This window comes from Periplaneta americana, chromosome 6 (genome assembly GCF_040183065.1).
Source record: "Periplaneta americana isolate PAMFEO1 chromosome 6, P.americana_PAMFEO1_priV1, whole genome shotgun sequence".
Classification (NCBI taxonomy): Eukaryota; Metazoa; Arthropoda; class Insecta; order Blattodea; family Blattidae; genus Periplaneta; species Periplaneta americana.
Genome location: NC_091122.1, coordinates 154,009,405 through 154,030,463, shown reverse-complemented (window position 1 = coordinate 154,030,463; position 21,059 = coordinate 154,009,405). Strand labels below are relative to the sequence as shown.

General features: G+C 33.8%; 1 protein-coding gene across 1 annotated transcript in view; it reads left to right on the top strand.

Moving 5' to 3' along the window:
• LOC138701948 (uncharacterized) overlaps window positions 1–21,059 on the top strand; it is a 492,762-nt gene that overhangs the window by 274,532 nt on the left and 197,171 nt on the right. Inside the window, exon 2 of the mRNA XM_069829327.1 lies at window positions 1,180–1,253. The gene's annotated coding sequence lies outside the window, so the exon portion shown is untranslated. The remainder of the gene's footprint in view (window positions 1–1,179; window positions 1,254–21,059) is intronic.

Sequence of the window (21,059 nt, the reverse complement as noted above, 5' to 3'; positions counted from 1 at the left end):
AATATTTTCCAACGGTTTTGTAAATAAACTTGTATGTTTGATAACCGTGAATATTTAGTTTTGAAGCAATGTACGAATAGCTTGAGTTATTTTCAAAATAAAAAAATACATCGTTGCCATGTTGTGAAATTAAAAATTCTTGGAACGAAATTTTGTCAGTAACATTTTCATCTCCATTTTCATCTAGGATTCACGTTACGTAGTCAAAGTGTTCGAATTTAGTATGTGGATGGATGAGAATGATGAAGATGAGAAAGGGAGAAGGGGAATCCGGTGCCGGCACGTAGCCTACTCCTGTCGAATAGCACCAAGAGGTCCGCCAGGATTAAAGTCTCCATCCGACGAACGAATCAGTTCTGGTGTAGTTAAGGCCATTAGGCCTTCTCTTCCACAATACCAGAAACACAAATACAATAATAAAAGTACAAAGAAAAAATCACACTATAAACAAAGTAAAGCCACATAAAAATATACACAGATTGCAGTCACACAAACAAAAGTATCGTAATTATTTATATCCTAACTAATTAACTAACATAAACAAGAAACTTGCAATTTTAATCTAGAGTAAAAAAAATCACAAGTCAACACTTCTAGCAATACCTAAAAAGCATTAAATAAGACAAAATTGTTCAATTTAATTTTGAATTGTGATAAAGTTCGGCAATCCCTGACGTCACTATCAACAGTGACATATGCCTTCCCTTTATATGCACTGCGGAGAGATTTGGGATTTAACCCAGCCATATTGGTGCACAGTCTAGTGATTAGAAGTTGTGCACCGCCACCTCTTCTAGTCCCGAGGTAAAAATTGTATATGAAAATCCCTGACAGCTGGGAATCGAACCCGGGCCAACTAGTATAGAAGAAAACACGCTATCACAGAGCTAAATCGGCGCACTTTTGCCAGTGTTATTCCTCTATTTATTTAATATCACAATTTTAATTTAGTTACATTCCTGTCTTACACTATGACCACGACATTATTCTAGCTATTTTTCAGTAGAGTGGTTGTATGGCTCTCTTGCTCCGAGTTTGCTACGGCGCATGCTCAGTAGGTCGCAAATGCATTTTACCATCGAATGTTCGTTCCGTTAATAACAGTGCATAGATGGAAATTTATTGCAGCATAAAACTCGGTGAAGCATTGTATTAATTCAATATCTTTTCCCATTTCAGGTCGGCTGCCTAGCAGATAGTACAGTCGCTGACAAAACGGAGTGGATAACATCAAACCTCAACTGAGTCTGAGGGTAAGTGAAAGCAGTCCATCTATAATAAATTTCTAAGTTATAGACATCAGCTCAAAGAATTTTGAGTGACCACAAGGGTCCTGGATACAATAAACATGTACAATAATGTGATGTGATACATTAAAGAAAAAAGAAAGTTAATTGTTGAAGGCAAATATGAGTTAATTAATTGAAATAGAGATGATGATGTAATATTTGAAGAGAATCCTTGATAATATTTATAAGAATAGACATTACATAATCAAAAGGAATGTGAAGTTCCTTAAGATAATTCCATGTGAATTTTGTAATTGAACCTCTACTGCCAAACAGCAAACCAATGACGGACCATTGTTTAAGAGGGACGTTGTACTTTTGAGAAAGATACGGCAGACAAGGTTCATATATGGACTTCTTCTCAATATCAACTTCGGTAGCCTGATTTAGGTTTCTTTCGAAACGGATAGTAGGGTCAAGAACAAGAGCCCGTTTTAAGCGTCCGTTGATAGCAATAATGTCTGCCCGTCTAAAAGAACCATCTAATGATACACAATGTACTTCCTCATGAATCTCCCAATTTAAAGTTTTTAACGATATCGTCAAAGCATGTCGTACACGATGATGTCTAGCATTGATCAGCAGCTCGCCTTTGGGGCATTGTCCAAGCACGTGTCCAAGTGTAATTTGTATTAAGTGCATTATACCATATGCTTCACATTGTCCTTCGTAATCATTATTAGTAGGTACGGGAAACTGTCGCTCTTTATAGTGACACGTCATAATTCTTCCTTCAACCCCATCCACAATTTTCTTTAGAGCGAAGTGAATACATCGATATTACGTTTTAGCACTGTACTATAGTGATATCGTAGTATTACATTTACTTTAAATGAGTGCTTCTCCTTGCCAATTTTTCAAGTAATGGGAAGTATAGTATTTTCTTTTGTTTGTATGTGTACGCTGACATTCAAAGACCTAGAATTTTCTAATCGTGTAATAGTCATTTGTGCGAAATCGTGGGTATTTGCTTGGTTTCCGCACAAAACCAACCCGCGGTAAGTCTAAAATTCCACATTCAGTATTCCCAACGTAACACACACAACAATTTCCCTCTTCTTACTGCTTAAGTGACAGATTCATTTTACTGCTTTAGGCTTTTAACATATTATTTTTAGAGACGTTCAATATAGTAATAATTATAAATTGGAAACTTACCACTGCAATTTCACCTAAATTGCACTGTTAATTATTGTTTTTAAATATTTGCAAAAATTAAGTAAACTCTACAACTCCACTAAAGTTACTGCATTTCGTGATGCATGTAACATTAAGGAAGCCGTTTGTTTTAAGTTCGCATTTATAGACTGGGGGAAAAAAAGACAGACGTATATCACGGCCTGCTGGAGTATAGTAAACACAGAAACATTTTAAAGCAACAATGTTGAAGATAGATATTTTTGTTTTGCAAATTTTCCATCATTGAACAGAAACCAAGATGGAGATTTCATTGCAACTAATTAGAAATTCCTCTTTCAGGTATGTAATAAACGATCTTCGCACAAAATAATGTACGATACACGAGCGGTATGTTTTCTTTCAATTCTCGGAAATTAAAAAAGCTCAACTACGTTTCGCTTTTTCAATCTTTTCCTCGAACACGAAAACTTCAACATACCGCTCTTGTAACGCATATTACTATTACGATACTGACAGACTTAATACCAACTGGAATAAACCTTGGTGGACAATATAAAATTTTTGCATAATATATGCTGTTGATTTATTATTAATAGGAAGAAACGAGCTTGAAATAAGGCAGCTATTTATTGAATTAATGGAAAAAAGCACGAAACATTGGAATAAATATTAACGAGAGTAAAATAAAATACATGGTAATGACTAAAACAAAACGATTCCTACTAGCCTTAAAATAAGAAATAAATACTTTTGAAACATTCCATCAGTTCAAATATCTTGGTGTTTTAATATACAATTCTAACGAAGAAAACATGAAATACAGTACTTAACAGACTATATAATGCAAACAAAACTTTTTTTCTGCTGTTCACAAATTATCTTCCCGCTTTTAACCAGAAATGTAAAAATAATTTTGTGCAAAACACTAATCCAACCTGTATACTATTACATGGATCGGAAACATGGAGCTTAACTAAAAATGAAAAATATAAATTAATGGTTTTTGAAAACGAAGTGTTGAGGAAAATTTTTGGTCCAATTTTTTACCCACCTGAAAACAAGTGGAAAATTCGACATCATAATGATATTCACAAACTTTATAATCAACCGCCAATTTTAGATGTAATACGGACCAGAAGATTAAATTGAGCAGGACAAGCTATACGTATGGATGACTGCAACAGCGCAAAACGAATATAATATGAACACCTTTAACAACACAAGGCCACTGGGAAGACCTCGAAGTAGATGGAAAGATGAAATTCAGAAGGAATGCATGGAAATAGGAATTACCAACTGGGAGGAACCAGCAAAAGACAGAACAGAGTGGAAGCGTTTTGTGAAATCTACATGGAATCGACATACTATATAATGTCCTTTGATTGATTGATTGATTGATTGATTGATTGATTGATTAATTGATTGATTGATTGATTCATTCATTCATTCATTCATTCATTCATTCATTTAATGTCGTAAAGATTCATTTCACAATGCGAGATTGGAAATTTGTTAAACAACGCCACAGGCCACGATATGTGTATCGTACAAAGTTTTATCCACTTTGATAAAAAAAAGCAATGTAAAATTGAATAAATCATGTAAATGTGAAATTTTTATGGCCGGCTATATACGTTTGCTTTTATAACTGATCCATTCATGTAGAGGTCCTTGTACGAGAAACAATTTGTCAGTATTGTTGTAACTAGTCAATATAAATATTACAACTATGAATGTTAATGATATTGAATTAGCAGCAAATACTTCTATTCATTCATTAATTCCAACAAAATTGCGACTGAGATATGAAGAGAAATATGAGAAGTTTAAACAGTGGTGTAAGGAAAAAAAGGTAAAGAACGTTTCTGAAAAGGTCATGCAGGCATATTTTTTCAATGAAAAGTGAAAAGAAGAAATCAAGTTCTGTATGGACTCATTATTCTATGCTGCGGTGTACGATCTCATGGAGAAAAACACAATTGCGCTAAACTGGAGAATTAGGACGGCACTTTGAACCGTGCCGTTACGGTTACGACCAAATTTAACTAAATACACAATGTTGCCAACATAAGAACATGACTTTGGTCTGTGATGTCGTTAGAAGGAGAATTTTTTTTCTTTTTCTCTCTACCTCCTTCCTTCTGAACATTACTGAGAGATAGCACCACTGTTACTCTCATCTATTTCAAAGATTTTTCCCTGGACCACCAATTTGTTTGAACGATATTTCTACTGCGTGTTCAGTTCAAAGTGTATCATGGCTCGCTGTATGACGTCATGTGGCTAGGCGATGAGCCTAGACAATTCAGATTTCCTACACTTCCGCAGAGGCGTATTACCTATGTGCAAGAGAAGTTGCCTAGCAAGTACGGCGTTCATTCTGAAGAGTACTTACCGATACATACGGTAACTCCAGTAGTGGCAGGAATGTGAACTGTTTGGAAACACGTACTGGGGTGAGTTTTTTTCCTTACTGTCGGGATATGGGGAGAGGGTTAAGACGATTAATCACGTACAGTATTTGTTGACATTAACTTCGACTGTCAACATGGACACGGAGCATTTGATTTGTGTTGTGGAATGTTGCCGTACGTAACCGATGATAACAAATACCCTGCGTACGACTTTCCCGAGCAAAACACAGTTCGAAAGAGGTTATGGTAGCACACAGACCGTACAGACCGTTCAAGTCATACCGTACACGTTTTCAAGTTCAGATTGAACGCCTTGATTAATAGGCAACTTCTCTGACATAAAAGCTGAAACTCGCTTCAAATCGCTGACTCACAACAGTGACGTCATGACACACTTTGAAATGAACAACCAGTACATAGAAGATTAAGACAGATCTTAAAAGCGATCTCCAATTGCTAACAGTGTGGTCATTAAAATTGTGTGTCCATTTTATCTCGAACTAAAATCTCTCTCGCATTTTCTTTTATTTCATCACGGCCGAATAGGTTTATCTCTTCGGTATCGATGTTTCTAGTCGGTCATGGGCTTTATGACAGTTTTTGTTTCGTAATATCGATAAACGATAATATAATTAAAGCGGTGAATAATTTCATGGCTCCTAAAAGTTTTTTTTTTTTTTTCGTAAAAGGCTAGGTATTTTCTCCAGACCACAAATAAAACTGCAACGCGGTGATAATTACGTACTTAACGCTTCAGCGAACATTGACCGGAAATTTACTTTCCGTTATTTAAATGATATTCCGTAAAACACACCTTTTTTCCCTTTATTTCGTTGTCATAACTTACTTTAACATCTTACTACATATGCATTTTCTTTTGGTGCATTCAAAACATCGTCGTTGTACTGCATAAACCTTGGACTTGATTAATGGAGTGATTTATTTAAGAATATAGTCGCGAATTTTACTACCACCGTGCGTATTATCTAATTGTTCCCACAATTGTTAGCCCTTTTAAAGCGGAAAAGTGAATTGTGAAACGTTACCATTAATTCTAAAACAAATAAAGTTTTTGTGCGAGATCGTGCGTATTTGCTTGGTTTCCGCACAAAACCAACCCGCGGTAAGTCTAAAATTCCACATTCAGTATTCCCAACCGAACACACATAACAATTTCCCTCTTCTTACCGCTTAAGTGACATATTGATTTTACTGCTTTAGGCTTTTAACATATTACTTTTAGAGACGTTCAATATAGTAATAATTATAAATTGGAAGCTTACCACTGCAATTTCACCTAAATTGCACTGTTAATTATTGTTTTTAAATATTTGCAAAAATTAAGTAAACTCTAAATCATTACATAACCTTACCATTTGTTTTAAGTTCGCATTTATAGACTGGGGGAAAGAAAAGACAGACGTATATCACGGCCTGCTGGAGTATAGTAAACACAGAAAACATTTTAAAGCAACAATGTTGAAGATAGATATTTTTGTTTTGCAAATTTGCCGTCATTGAACAGAAACCAAGATGGAGATTTAATTGCAAATAATTAGAAATTCCTCTTTCAGGTATGTAATAAACGATCTTCGCACAAAATAATGTACGATACACGAGCGGTATATTTTCTTTCAATTCTCGGAATTTGAAAAAGCTCAACTACGTTTCGCTTTTTCAAACTTTTCCTCGAACATGAAAACTTCAACATACCGCTATTAGGCCTACTATTATTTTACGACACTCAGTGCGGTAAAGTTCATCATTATACTACTCATTTCAATGTTATGTTTCATTTTACGTTATGAAAGCAGATAAAATATTATATTATCAGCTTTATCGGAAGATCGAAAGCCTTTCCATAATCTATGAAACCGATATAACTTGCTAATAAACTCTCGTCTTTTTTCATTTAATTGTGTGATGGTGAAAATATAATCCGAGCACGATCCTGAATCCATGTGGAACCTGTAATACGAGTATTAATGTTTTTTGCAATTAGTTTTATACGTTCTGTTATTGTATTTATTTACTTTCATAATTGAATTTAATTTAATTTACACAGCTATTACGAACATTTTAAGCCGTTGTTTAATTAGATAGATTGGAATGTACTGTACAGACAAACAACGGCCCGAAAGGCTTGTATATTTTCATTCAATGTTACAAATTCACGCTATAACAGCGTAACAGAAGCTGTTCAAGAGTCGTACAATTAACTCTTTTCTCCGGTGCTTTCACTGTAAAAGTAAACAGACGAAATCGAAATGTTTTGAAACCTATAACTTCTCTCCTTACCTCATTCCTTTAGCCATCCATTTTCCATAATTCAATGAGATCTAGGTGGTTTACTTTCTTGATTCCAATCAAGTATCTTTCGTCTAATATTTCCTTCCACTTCCGTTTCTCTAGAATATTGAACGCACTCCCTTTCCTTTTTGATATATTACATATTTTATCGTATAATTTCGTCAAACACTTCAAGTGAAATTATTTTGACTATTATACTTTTACTACGTCTTACTACTTTTGATCAATAAAACGGTACGAAAGGACGTCTTTCAACCAATCATGGCTGCTTATTGCACAATTTTATCGCTTCCCTAGCATTTGTCCAATTTTATCGCTGCCCTAGCATTTGTTCAATTTTATCGCTTCCCTAGCATTTGTTCAATTTTATCGCTTCCCTAGCATTTGTTTGTTTTTATCACTACCATAGCATTTGTTTCTTTGTTTGCCAACATTTCAAACTGCAAATTCTTTACTGTACTATAAAACGTGCTTTGCAATCCTAATTTGTTTCCAGCATAGATAGTCTACTGAAAATGGCGGCTCCGTTCAAACATTTGGTGAAGGTAAAACATTAGTGAAATAGAATTTTAGTAGGGCCTAAGTCAATTAATGTCTATTTTATTGTATTAGAGTACTTTATTTCTTCAAATCTTTATATACTTCTGTTTTTATCATCTCCCTAACATTTGTTGCTTTGTTTGCCAACATTTCAAACTGCAAATTCTTTACTGTACTATAAAACGTGCTTTGCGATCGTCATTTGTTTACAGCATAGACAGTCAACTGAAAATGGCGGCTCCGTTCAAAAGTTTTGGTGTGAATCTAACATTAGTGAAATAGAATTTCTGTAAGTCAATTACTATTTTATTGCATTAGAGTACTTTATTTCTTCTAATCTTTATATACTTTCTTCTAATCATGTAATAGACAATTAAATCCCAGTCGAGTTTTGATTTTCTCTAGATAAATAAAAACCTCTAGTGAGATTACTGTTGATAACTGCAGTTGTTCACTTGTTACTTTCTAGCAATATAATATTTTGGTCTCAGAGTAATTATTATTTATCGTAACATTTGTTATGAAATTCATTACCAGTCGAATATTGTAGTATGAAATTACGATACTTATATCGTACAAATGTTTTACCGACTTTAATAAAACATTAACTTTTAATCTAAGTAATTGTATTTTACTTTATTAGCTTTGAACATGTCTTTTATGGAGAGGCGATTGTATTATTATTAGTTTATTCCTGCGAGAGACGATTCGTTTATGTTTCTTTTATTAGTTTTGAACACGATAGGTTTTTGTTCATAACACAGAAACAGCAGTAAGAAATAAACAAACATTGTTAAAATGAGTTCAAACGAGGATTCAGATATTGAAAATGTGCCAATTCTGGAATTGAATGCTTAGTAATATCGAAATTGTGAACATGTTGTTTATGTTTATATTAAATAAAATCAATTCCATTTTGTTTTATTTAATGTGTGGTTTACATTACGCAACCAGTTAGGTAACAGCATTATCATTACCTAACTAGTTCCTTAATAGAAGTGTCATTACCGAACTAGTTGCATAATTAATGTATTTACGACATTTTATTAGTGATATAAAGTCCATATTACATAATCTAAAACGGATAACTAATTTTACAGTATTTATACTTCTTGGTTTGCTACTTTCTAGGTTTTGTTCCACTTCAACATTCTGTCCCTTCTCATATAACTCTTTCTATGGCAGAAGTGGGGCTAAGAGGGATGAAGTTACAGAAGAATGGAGAAAGTTACACAACACAGAAATACATGCGTTGTATTCTTCATCTGACATAATTAGGAACATTAAATCCAGACGTTTGAGATGGGCAGGACATGTAGCACGTATGGGCGAATCCAGAAATGCGTATAGAATGTTAGTTGGGAGGCCGGAGGGAAAAATACCTTCGGAGAGGCAGAGACAATATTAAAATGACAATTGGGAGGACAATATTAAAATGAATTTGAGGGAGGTGAGATATGATGATAGATACTGGAATAATCTTGCACAGGATAGGGACCGATGGCGGGCTTTTGTGATGGCGGTGGGTTCCTTAAAAGCCATAATCCATACGTCCATCCATTTATTATTATTATTATTATTATTACAATATTATTATTATTACAATATTATTATTATTATTATTATTATTATTATTGTTGTTTAAAATTAGCTTAAAGCCTTTTAAAATATATTTATAACTAGTGTACATAATATTAAGCCTAATATGGAAAATGAAGATAAAATTATTCTAACTGGAATAATGTTATTGGTATGGAATTAAATATTTCATTTTGGTTCAGCATATAAAATTATTATTATTATTATTATAATTATTATAATTATTATTATTATTATTATTATTGTTTAAATTAACTTAAAGCCTTTTAAAATATATTTATAACTAGTGTACATAATATTAAGCCTAATATGGAAATTGAAGATAAAATTATTCCAACTGGAATAATGTTATTGGTATGGAATTAAATATTTCATTTTGGTTCAGCATATAAAATCATTATTATTATTATTATTATTATTATTATTATTATTATTATCATTATCTTCATTATGAACTTCGTCGTATAGACCATGTGATTTGTGACGTATTCTAAGAAAGATGGCCTTGATCCCTCTCCCAATATTTCTGTCTTTCCTGTTCTTTGTGTCCTATTGGTCTATATGCGAAAGTTAATTTTGGAAGTCTCTCCCTCCCCATTCTTTGCATATTCATGATTCTTTCACTGTTGTTGATAGTGTTGCGCATTTGAGCTGATTATTATTATTGTTATTATCATTATTACTATTATTATTATTATTATTATTATTATTATTATTATTATTATTATTATTAGGCCTATTATTATAAAAGTTTATTGTGTTGGAAGATGAAGCAATTGATTCTTCCAGAATGTCATATAATACATTTTTATGTTTATTATATTTTCGATTCCTTATTACCATGTTATTATATTAATAGGGCTAAAGAAAACATTACCCTCTCTTTCCACTTTATAAATTCATATTTCCGCCACTATTTAAAACCGCTGTAAAATAGGAATTCTCGTTATATGAAAATTAATTGGATTTCTCCTATTTTAATTTAATGCAGGAACTTCAATTAAATACAAGAGTGCAACTCATTGTTTCCGAGATTCAAATGCCTTGAAACGAGTAGCATTTATAACAATTTAATGTGATGAATTCATAACTAAATTTGCGTAAATTACTTTGCTTTTTCATCCGTCTCTTTTTTTTTTTTTTAACTCCTCGTTTCGTGATGCTGGCAGGCTTTGAAAGAAACTGTCATTTATTAAAAATTCATAAAAGCGGGCCTATGTCCGGCGTTCCATTAAAAGCGTATGCCATCCTGCGAACCGGGCTTTGTTACGGCCTTCTTGATGTAGCGTGAATATTCATACCACGGCTTGACCGGCAGTGCAGCCAACTGTTGACAGACACATTTCACAGTAACTAATTTAGCAAGGAAATGTCCATGTTATGTGTTTATACTTATATTCTGTCTCAGACAGTTCTTCTGCAACCAGTTCTATGACACAAATTTCTTCACCAATTATTTGTCAATGTAACCGTAAGATAAAAACTTTAACCGGGCGAAATGGCTCAGTGGAAAAACACGAGACACGTTTTTGTTTATATTTTCCTCTCGCAAGTCTTGCGGGATGGATGACTGGAATTACACTCACCTCCACTGCGTACCAATGACCTCCAGGAGAACTGCTACTATTTGCAGCGTTGCAACACGTTACATTTCGTATTCTCAAAATTACTGGAAGTATCAAAAAACTTATTTGACAAAACCTGTTCACATTGACTTCATCTATTGGTTTTGTGAATTAATATAATAGGTTCCTTTCTACCTTGTGTATAACGAATAAAGTTACCACTATCAATGTTGTGTTCGAAAGACAATTAGATAGGTACGTTAGAACCACAACTGTGGAGATTGTTTCCAAAAGGTATCAAATCCAATTGGACAAATTTTACTGGAGAGCAAATAAACGTACATACTGAAGCTACAATAATTATTGTAATATTGTATTATGAAAGTCTGTAGAAAGCAGTAACATTCTAGGGGTGACTGCGACACATGTCTGTGAGATTATATGTGAAATTCATGCTCCAGATAGCTGAAAGTGAGCAAATTTTATTGAAGTATCATTATGTTTCGTCCTATTGTAATATTGAGGAATAATTAATTCTCTGTAGTGAGATAAAATTATTTTTCAAAAGGCTTATTATGCATTCATTCCAAAGAATAGGGCTTTGGCCACTCTCAGGTGGTGTACATTTCGTTTTTAAAGTTCGGAACACTTTTTCTTGGTAATTTTGGGTAATTAGTGCAATGTTCCTAATTCCAGACAGAAACATTACAATAAGTAATTAATTTTTATATGTTATTTGAAGAATAAATACAGTATTCGAAGGCAATTTATCAAACGATTTCCAAATAAAACGGACCATTTCATTGATGTTACAGACGCCAAAACTTTTTATTAGGGACTGGAGACCCTTTCTGACCCTTGTGAATTTGTGGAGCGATGAAAATGCCCTCTTTTAAATTGTCTTCACTCAGACTGGTAAACTTTTGCTTTAAATACTGAAAACCACACCCTTGTTTATTCATTCCATAGAGCTCACTTTGAACTTATAAAATTTACTTAAAGTAGGTAGTAGAAGGGACCAGTATCTGCTTATTAATTAGAAGCACAAACGAACATGCCACCTACCATAAGAAACAGGAAATAAGTCATAAACTCATAAAATGCATTAGCTTTTGTTTTGGTGTATACCCTCAACCCTCGCCAGATATTTCCTGGAGGAGCGCTTATTGAAAAGTGAAATCATAGTATATCTCAAAAACCTTACGTCAGCGTTTCTCAAACTATGGTCCGCGGACCACCTGTGGTCCTCGAGGTCTTCCCTTGTGGTCCTTCAAAAAAGGTAAAGCAAAAATAAAATTCAAACGAATTGCATATCACTCTATAGCTGAAAATCTCAGAGTTTAGAAATGACACAAGTCAATCTCCTTTCACTTTTTCTCTCAGTGCTGATATTTTATAAAATTTATTACCCTATCCGTCTACTGACATCCCACTCTACTCTTAACAAAAGAGGGATTTAAAGCACTATGAATGTGATGTTTCTCGCCATCTTTTCCCTGCACATCTGGCGCCGCCCCTGTAACCCAGTCAGGTACCATCCAAATTCATAACAGAGGACTGAACCTTTTGATGTATTTATGGCTTTCTTAATAGTTTTGCCGACACCCAGTCTGCACATTGAAATGGTCACGTACTGTACGTCGTACACCAATAATACGCTACAACTCTGAGGTCACAATTTGAATCTTGTGTTCCAAGTAAATATGATGAATTTTCATGGGTTCGTGATCAGTTTCATAGCGATATTGAAACTAACAAACTTTCATTGAGTGAAAGAGAACAGTTAATTGAACTCTCGAATGAGACCGGACTTAAAATGAAATTCCAAGCGGAAAGTATGGTTAATTTCTGGACCGCATCACAAGTGAAAAGAAAATATAGTGAACTGTACAATGGTGTTTTAGAGATTATAATTCAGTTTGTTTCTATGTATCTGTGTGAGATTTTCATCACTAACTCTAATAAAAACAAAGTAGGCTACCGAAATCGAATCGATGTATGTGACAGTCTCCAACTTAAGCTTAGAAGCTTATGTCCAAATATAGAACAACTGTACTTGAATCGGCAGGCTCATCCACCTCATTAATATGAGTACCAACATTTATTTATCTATTTTTTTAGTTAATAACTTAAAGATTATCCAAACTCTAATAGCCTCGAATTATTAAAGAAACAAAAATGAATTTTCTTCTATTAAAATTAGCTTAATTAGTTAATACTAATATAAAATTAATTAAAATAAATTAATTTTAATTAATTATATTTCAAAATATAAATATACTGATATTAAAATATGCTACAAAAATGATAAATTTGCTTTCGAATGGAACAAGAGTAAGGTGGTCTGCGGAACTGTTCTGACTTAAAAAAGTTGTCCCCACTTCAAAAAAGTTTGAGGAACACTGCCTTACGTGATACGAAGAAAATAGATGCATTTTCAGATTCAGCGCACATCAAACCATAAGGGATACTATTTTTTTAAGTCGGAGCAAAATTCTTGTTGTTCAGTGTAATTTAAAGACTTTAAACATTGTCCGGAAATAGGATACTTGTGAAAAAAACCATGTCCGGGAATTCTCTGACATTTTGCAAGGCAAATTTTAACACAAAATAAAATATAGTACGTATTTTAAATAATATTCGAATTAAAATAGTTACGATATCAGTAACAAGATAATACGTTTCATTTACCTGAAACAGTTATACAGGGCTCATAATAAGTGGAATTCTCTGAACTGTCCGGAAATAGTCTCCCCCCACCCTACCCTGTGCTACTCCATACCGTCACTGTCTCCTTGTAACCAGACCAGTGTGATGGTGTGATTGTCATTTGAAACTTGGAGAGAGATTGAAATCCATTCATGTCGTTGGCATGGTTACGTCCTGTATATTGCTGCCCGTCAAACATGTGTTCTGGTATGTTAATGAGTGGGTGTGCGGCACAATGACACACGGACACTGCATTGGAGGCGTTGTCACTCCCACCTCATCTCATAATTCTTGATGTCGTCTTAATTCATGACATGTAGTCCAATAATAAAAATCTACTAGGCCTATTTGTTTTTATATTTAATCACGATGCCAAGAAAGAATTTGTGTACCGGGTGTCCGGGCTACAGATATCCAAAAATACACATAGTAGGCTATACCTATCTTAATACAATATACTTTTCGTAAAATGTACAAAGTAACTCAAAAAGAGTTTTATGCACGTCGGTACACCTCAATGTGTAGAGCTCACTTTCATGTGTACTTTGTCTTTACTCTTTCGAATTCTGCACACTTCAACACCAAATTACCTTTCATCTCGTTTCTCTTATCTATACTCTAACCACGACGTAAATACCAGATCACTTATCTGTGGCGCGTTAAGTATGCCTCTTCATAGAACATCTCGTTATTCATCATCTTTTACAGTATCCACCTCGCGACAATGGAATTCCCTGTCACAAAGTATTAGGGGTTGCAAGACAATAAACACTTTTAAAAACAGCTTAAAAGATAACCTTCTTAGCATTTTACTCCAATCATACTGAATTAAACTATCACGGTCTACATTGTTACTCCTTCCTTTAGACATGCATCCTGATAGTGCTGTATTTTCAAAATTGTTTCATAATAATCTCTTTCTATTATCTAACATTATTTGAAATATATTAACATTCTATGTATTTTAGCTTAATTCTGCTACATAGTTTGTATTTCAGTGTTTAATTAATAGTTCATAGTATTTTGTTGTTTAATTCGTAAATAACTCTTGTATACATGTAGCTCTTATCTAAATCAAATTGTTGAATTCTTTGTAAGTTCATACATATGTATATTTTTTGCTGGTTGAGTGGAAGAGAAGGCCTTACGGCCTTAACTCTGCCAGCTAAAATAAATCATTATTATTATTATTATTATCATTATTATTATTATTATTATTATTATTATTATTATTATTATTATTATTATTATTATGTATGCACCGTTTGTTGCCCGATAAATACCAATAAAATATCCAAGCTCTTGCTAAGTGTCTATCAACATTTCAGGCGCTATTAGCAGGCAACTAGTGATAGGCGATAGTCGATAGTACTATCGATAGTTATGACTTCGACTATCGAAACTACCGACAGTCATATTGCTTCCAATACTATCGATAGTTCTGGCGTCTATCGATAGTATCTAAAATTGGGAAGATCATTCATAATATTACGAGGGTTTCAAACTGCAACTGGGCAACACGATTCTTTTTCAGCGATCAGATATTACGAATCGTTTGTAACGATTCTTTCATGATTTTTTCAGAACTCATCCCAGTCTATGATTCCTAGTATTGTTTTGAATCGTAAACGATTCTTCACTTTGCAATAATGGGTGGGATAAAAGCATTCTACATAATCTCACATAGATGGCAGAGTAGGCCCTTTATAATGAGAGTTGAGACATTGGACTGTCTCTGATTGGCTTGAACCAGTTTTCATAACCTCCGTTAATTTACAAATTTATGGAAGGTAGTTATCCTCAATTATAATTTATAGATTCAACCTTACTGTCAAGTACATTTTTTATATTAAATCTATATTTAACTACTACTATGCAAATTTCAGGCATGCACTCATCATTTTTCATATTTAACTAAGCAAATCCAGTATTTTATCTTCACTTATCCGTTCATCATACACCATTCACCCACAACTAACAAGGGAAGGGTTTCGGCTCGAACAGGAATTTCGTATCCAAAATTTGTATACAGTCCCATCTTTACATCTTTATAAAGCTCCCAAAAGCATTCGTTTGTGTAATGTGTGGTTTGTCTGTTAGAGCATCGTACAAGTTGAGGAGTGGGGAGAGCACTGCACAAGTTAAGGGGATGGGACACCTTACCCGTAAGCCTAGCCTAGAAGCTAGTGCGAGTGGTAAAATGTCTAAAGCCCATTTAAGAACATGTTTCTCCAACGTTCTGCCTGAAAATATTGCAGCTAATCGAAAGTGTAAACTGTTGTGTGATTCATTGATTGCGCACAAGGACACAACCTTAATAAATGAATAATTTCAATTCTAGGACATAGAATGTATGATCATTCCACCTAAAACAAGTAAATATATCCATCCTCTGGATATCTATTTCCTTAGACAATACAAAATATCTGTTCGGAGGATAACAGATTACATAAGGACTCTTGCTGAGAATCCAGAATTTAACTTGGGACACCGAGTGTTTATAATGAAAATGCACTCTGTTATTCATAACCAGTTGTCTGCTCCAGTATACCGCCCTATGCTTCAGTATTCCTAGCAGTCAGCTGGTTACGTGAATCCTGAACAAGTCTCGGACTTCAAAAATGTAATTCAGGTGGCATTTGATTTTTCAGCACTGGAGTGTGGTTCAGAAGATTGTTCAGGTGTTGCTTCTGCGTGTTGTGCTTATTGCTCTGCTCCATGCTGTTTCATGCATTTTATAGAGAATCCTCATGTACATTTTTAAAGAAGTGTATTGACCAACACCAACCAAACGAAGAGTTACACAAATGAATGCTTTTACGGTCTTCATCACCATTGTGAGGTAAGCCTATGTACAAATTTTTAATCAAAAATTCCTCGAGCCGAAACCCTTCCCTTGTAAGTAACTTGGTCAGGATGTATCTGTATTCATTGGGACCTTCAGTTCCCTCCGAAAGACTATTATCCAAAACTGGAAACTTAATCAATGAAAATGACACTGTCTGGATTCTATCGAAGTGTAAATGTTTATTTTAATGGGAAAATTAGACTATCATTGGAGCAATGGTCACATGTAAAAAAAAAAAAAAAAACATTATAATGGTAGCTAATGTTGAGACTTCAAGGACAGATTATAATATTGTCTGTTACTGGTATGTAATTCAGATTCAATTCAGTAAGCCTATATATTAGGTTGGTGTATTAGTTCGTAGCGTTTTTCTGTACTTTCATTCATTTAATAGCACTATATTGACATAGCTGCCGTAGCAACGGAACGCTATCAACTTAATATTATTAAATTAATAATTCAGTACGCGTTTAAACATGAATTCAGATATATATATTCAGTTTATAACCATTTAACACAAACGTTTGTAATGACTACCGATATTATCGTTAGTTTTGATTATAACTATCGATAGTAGGAATAACTATCTATAGTTAACAACAATCGATAGTACTGTCGATACTATCGTAAGTGACAATCGCCCATCTCTACAGGGAATGTATTTTTATATGGTAAGAAACTTTAAAGTACGAGTTTTTAATGTAAGAATAATAATAATAATAATAATAATAATAATAATAATAATAATAATAATAAGTAGTAGTAGTAGTAAAGAGATAGGTTTGCAAGTAAATCCCGAAAAGACAAAGTATATGATTATGTCTCGTGACCAGAATATTGTACGAAATGGAAATTATAAGAACTGGAAATTTATCTTTTGAAGAGGTGGAGAAGTTCAAATATCTTGGAGCAACAGTAACAAATATAAATGATACTCGGGAGGAAATTAAACACAGAATAAATATGGGAAATGCCTGTTATTATTCGGTTGTCAAAAAATCTGAAAGTTAGAATTTATAAAACAGTTATATTACCGGTTGTTCTTTATGGTTGTGAAACTTGGACTCTCACTTTGAGAGAGGAACATAGGTTAAGGGTGTTTGAGAATAAGGTGCTTAGGAAAATATTTGGGGCTAAGAGGGATGACGTTATAGGAGAATGGAGAAAGTTACACAACATAGAACTGCATGCATTGTATTCTTCACCTGACGTAATTAGGAACATTAAATCCAGACGTTTGAGATGGGCAGGGCATGTAGCACGTATGGGCGAATCCAGAAATGCATATAGAGTGTTAGTTAGGAGACCGGAGGGAAAAAGAACTTTGCGGAGGCCGAGACGTAGATGGGAGGATAATATTAAATGGATTTGAGGGAGGTGGGATATGATGATAGAGAGTAGATTAATCTTGCACAAGATAGGGACCGATGACGGGCTTATGTGAGGGCGGCAATGAACCTGCGGGTTCCTTAAAAGCCAGTAAGTAAGTAAATAAGTATAATAATAAGTTATACAAAATTATGAAAATTTTAAAATATGTCGATTCAATATTACGTAATCATATTAATTACTATGTAAAATAGGAACTACTCCTCATCAAAATATGTTATTGCTTATTATATTCTTAAAATTGGTAGATTATAAGAGTATTACATTTTATTCTGTAAAAGTAAAATATGCTCGTATTATAAAACTTTATAAGAGTAGCTCATTAATATATTATTGATTGATTAAATGTAAAACTTACTAGTATTGAATTATATAACCACGTGTGGCTCACAGCTGTTTCGGTGTATCCTTCACATCATAATCAGAGCCTACTAGATCCCGGCGACATCTCGACAACACTTTTCAACACGCAAACGCACCCCTACAACAGGCAGCGATGTCGAGATGACGCCGGGATCTAGTAGGCTCTGATGATGGTGTGAAGGATACATCGAAACAGCTGTAAGTCACGCGTGGTTATAAAATTTAACACTAGTAAGTTTGCCATTTAATCAATCATTTATATTTAAGTGTTAAAAGTAGTGTACGCAAGATTCAAGATGGAATATATTATTATTTACTGAATTTGTCTCTATGTTGGCTATCTTGTTTATTCACTAGTTCCGATATTCTCCACTACAGCGCAAGTGTATTGCAGCAGTTGGTTAGTCCCTTCTTGAGGTTATAGAAAAGGCATATCGCGAAACACAAGGAATTTGACTCATTGTATTTAACCTAATATCACAAATCACAGAAACCTGAAGAAAAGTATATTCTATTATCCATGTGCTAAAAAGGATAAATGTTCATCTTCACTCTTGCTTAAAAAAGTCCCTTGTGCAGACGCTTGTATTTCCCTATTTTGACTATGCTGACATTTTACTGACTGACCTCTCCAGCGACAACAAAACGAAACTTCAACGTGCTCATAATTTGTGTGTACGTTTTGTAAGCAATGTTCGTAAATATGATCATATTACCCCATCCCTGGAAGCAATAGGTTGGCTTAAACTAGATAAGAAAAGAAATTTACATTCACTTCTCTTTCTCTTCGAAATCTTGAACTCTACTATTCCTTCGTACCTGTCGTCTCGCTTCACTTACCTTCCTTCCCACCATAATCTGAACACACGCTCTCGTCATGAAACAATACTAACAATACCATCCCATCGCACCTCCTCATACTCATCCTCTTTCACAATTGCCCTACCAAAACTCTGGAATTCGCTATCTGCTAGCATCAGGGACTGTCGAAATAAAATTTAATTCAAACGCAAACTTACTAGGCACTTGGTCAGTAATTGATTTCTTGTAAATAGTTTCCTTAATCTATCACAAAATATTTCAATTCCAGTAATTTCATCACTATACAATTTTGTTATTCTAAGTTTAATTTGTAATTCAGTAAATATAAAATATTCTTTGTTTTTCTATGACTATTACACTCTTACTACGTCATACTACTTTTGACCAATAAAACGGTACGAAAGGACGTATTTCAACCAATCATGGCTGCTTATCGCACAATTTTATCGCGTCCCTAGCATTTGTTTAATTTTATCGCGTCCCTAGCATTTGTTTCTTTGTTTGCCAACATTTGAAACTGCGCTGGTCTGGACGTCAAAAAAAAAATATATATATATATATATATATATATATATATAATTACAAACCACTCCAGTCGATGCACAGCAGTTTCAAATATGACTCGCACTGGCATTCAAGAACAAGAATTAATAAAAATCACTGATCATACCTGTGCATCTTCTGAAATCCGATTTACAAATAAATGAAGAGCACCATTCGGAAATCCTGAATAAGTTGAATACACCATGTAGGCCTAAATCAACGAGTTCCACTTCTATTACGCACACGTCCAATATAACATCAATTGAACCACCAACCACATTCAAATTTGAAAATTGTACATTCAATAATTATTCCTTTTAAAATTATTCATTCGGAAATTCTGAATAAGTTGAATACACCATGTAGGCCTAAATCAACGAGTTCCACTTCTATTACGCACACGTCCAATATAACATCAATTGAACCACCAATCACATTCAAATTTGAAAATTGTACATTCAATAATTATTCCTTTTAAAATTATTCATGTTTATTTTTTATGTCATCGTCGTTAATTAAAACTTTTCTAACACTTGTGTATATTAGTTAGGTTATGTTATAGCTTCTGCTCTGAGAGGATAAAAAGAACTTCTGCTATATGATATTATGAATAGTCACGTATCAGAGATTGTTTAATATTAAGATTTATTGAATAGTAATCATTACAGTGTCTGTATAAAGACACTACTGCCATCTAGCATGCATCTAGCGTAATATTTGTAATGTTGAGATGGTACAATAATACATTTGAAGACAGTTGTATTTTCGTAAGTCAATTAATATTTTATTGTATCGGAGTACTTCGTTACTTCTAATCTTTATATACTTTCTTCTAATCGTGTAATAGTCAATTAAATCCCAATCGAGTTTTGATTTTCTCTAGATAAATCAAAACGTCTAGTGAGATTACTGTTGATAAATTATCTAGCTTTAATTAGTCAGGTAATCTTTTCGTACTTTGATTTTTATTGTAATTGTAATTGTAAATTTAATACTAATTGCAATTTTATTCTCCATATTATAGTTGGAATCTCCTGGTAGAGGGGCAGAGAAGGCTGACGGCCTTATCTCTACCAGGTTAAATAAATAAATACTACTACTAATATGTATCATTCCTGGAGGATAACACAACATCAAGAATGATAGATCTCATTACAGACAACGGATTGCAGCACTTAGCTCGACAATGTTCATTTTGAGTGTTAACCCGTTTTTCCGGGCAGGTCTGCAATTGTTAATACAAATTTTGCTTCGAATGGGTAATTTTTCTCGATACGCCATATTACAATTTCTGTAACTTATATTTTCTATTGTTATTTCGCAAATATAAACTGAACTGCTTCATTTTTTTCGATTCGGTGAATTGTTTATCGCGCCACCCTTCGTATTAACTGCAATTGGTAAAATTCAAGCTCAATGTTCTTCCAGGTGGAGCGTTACGGTACATTTCCAGCAGCTTACACAATTATACATTAACAGGAACGTTGCGGGTGCACACAGTTGAGTGATTCGTTATTGCAGTCGCTTG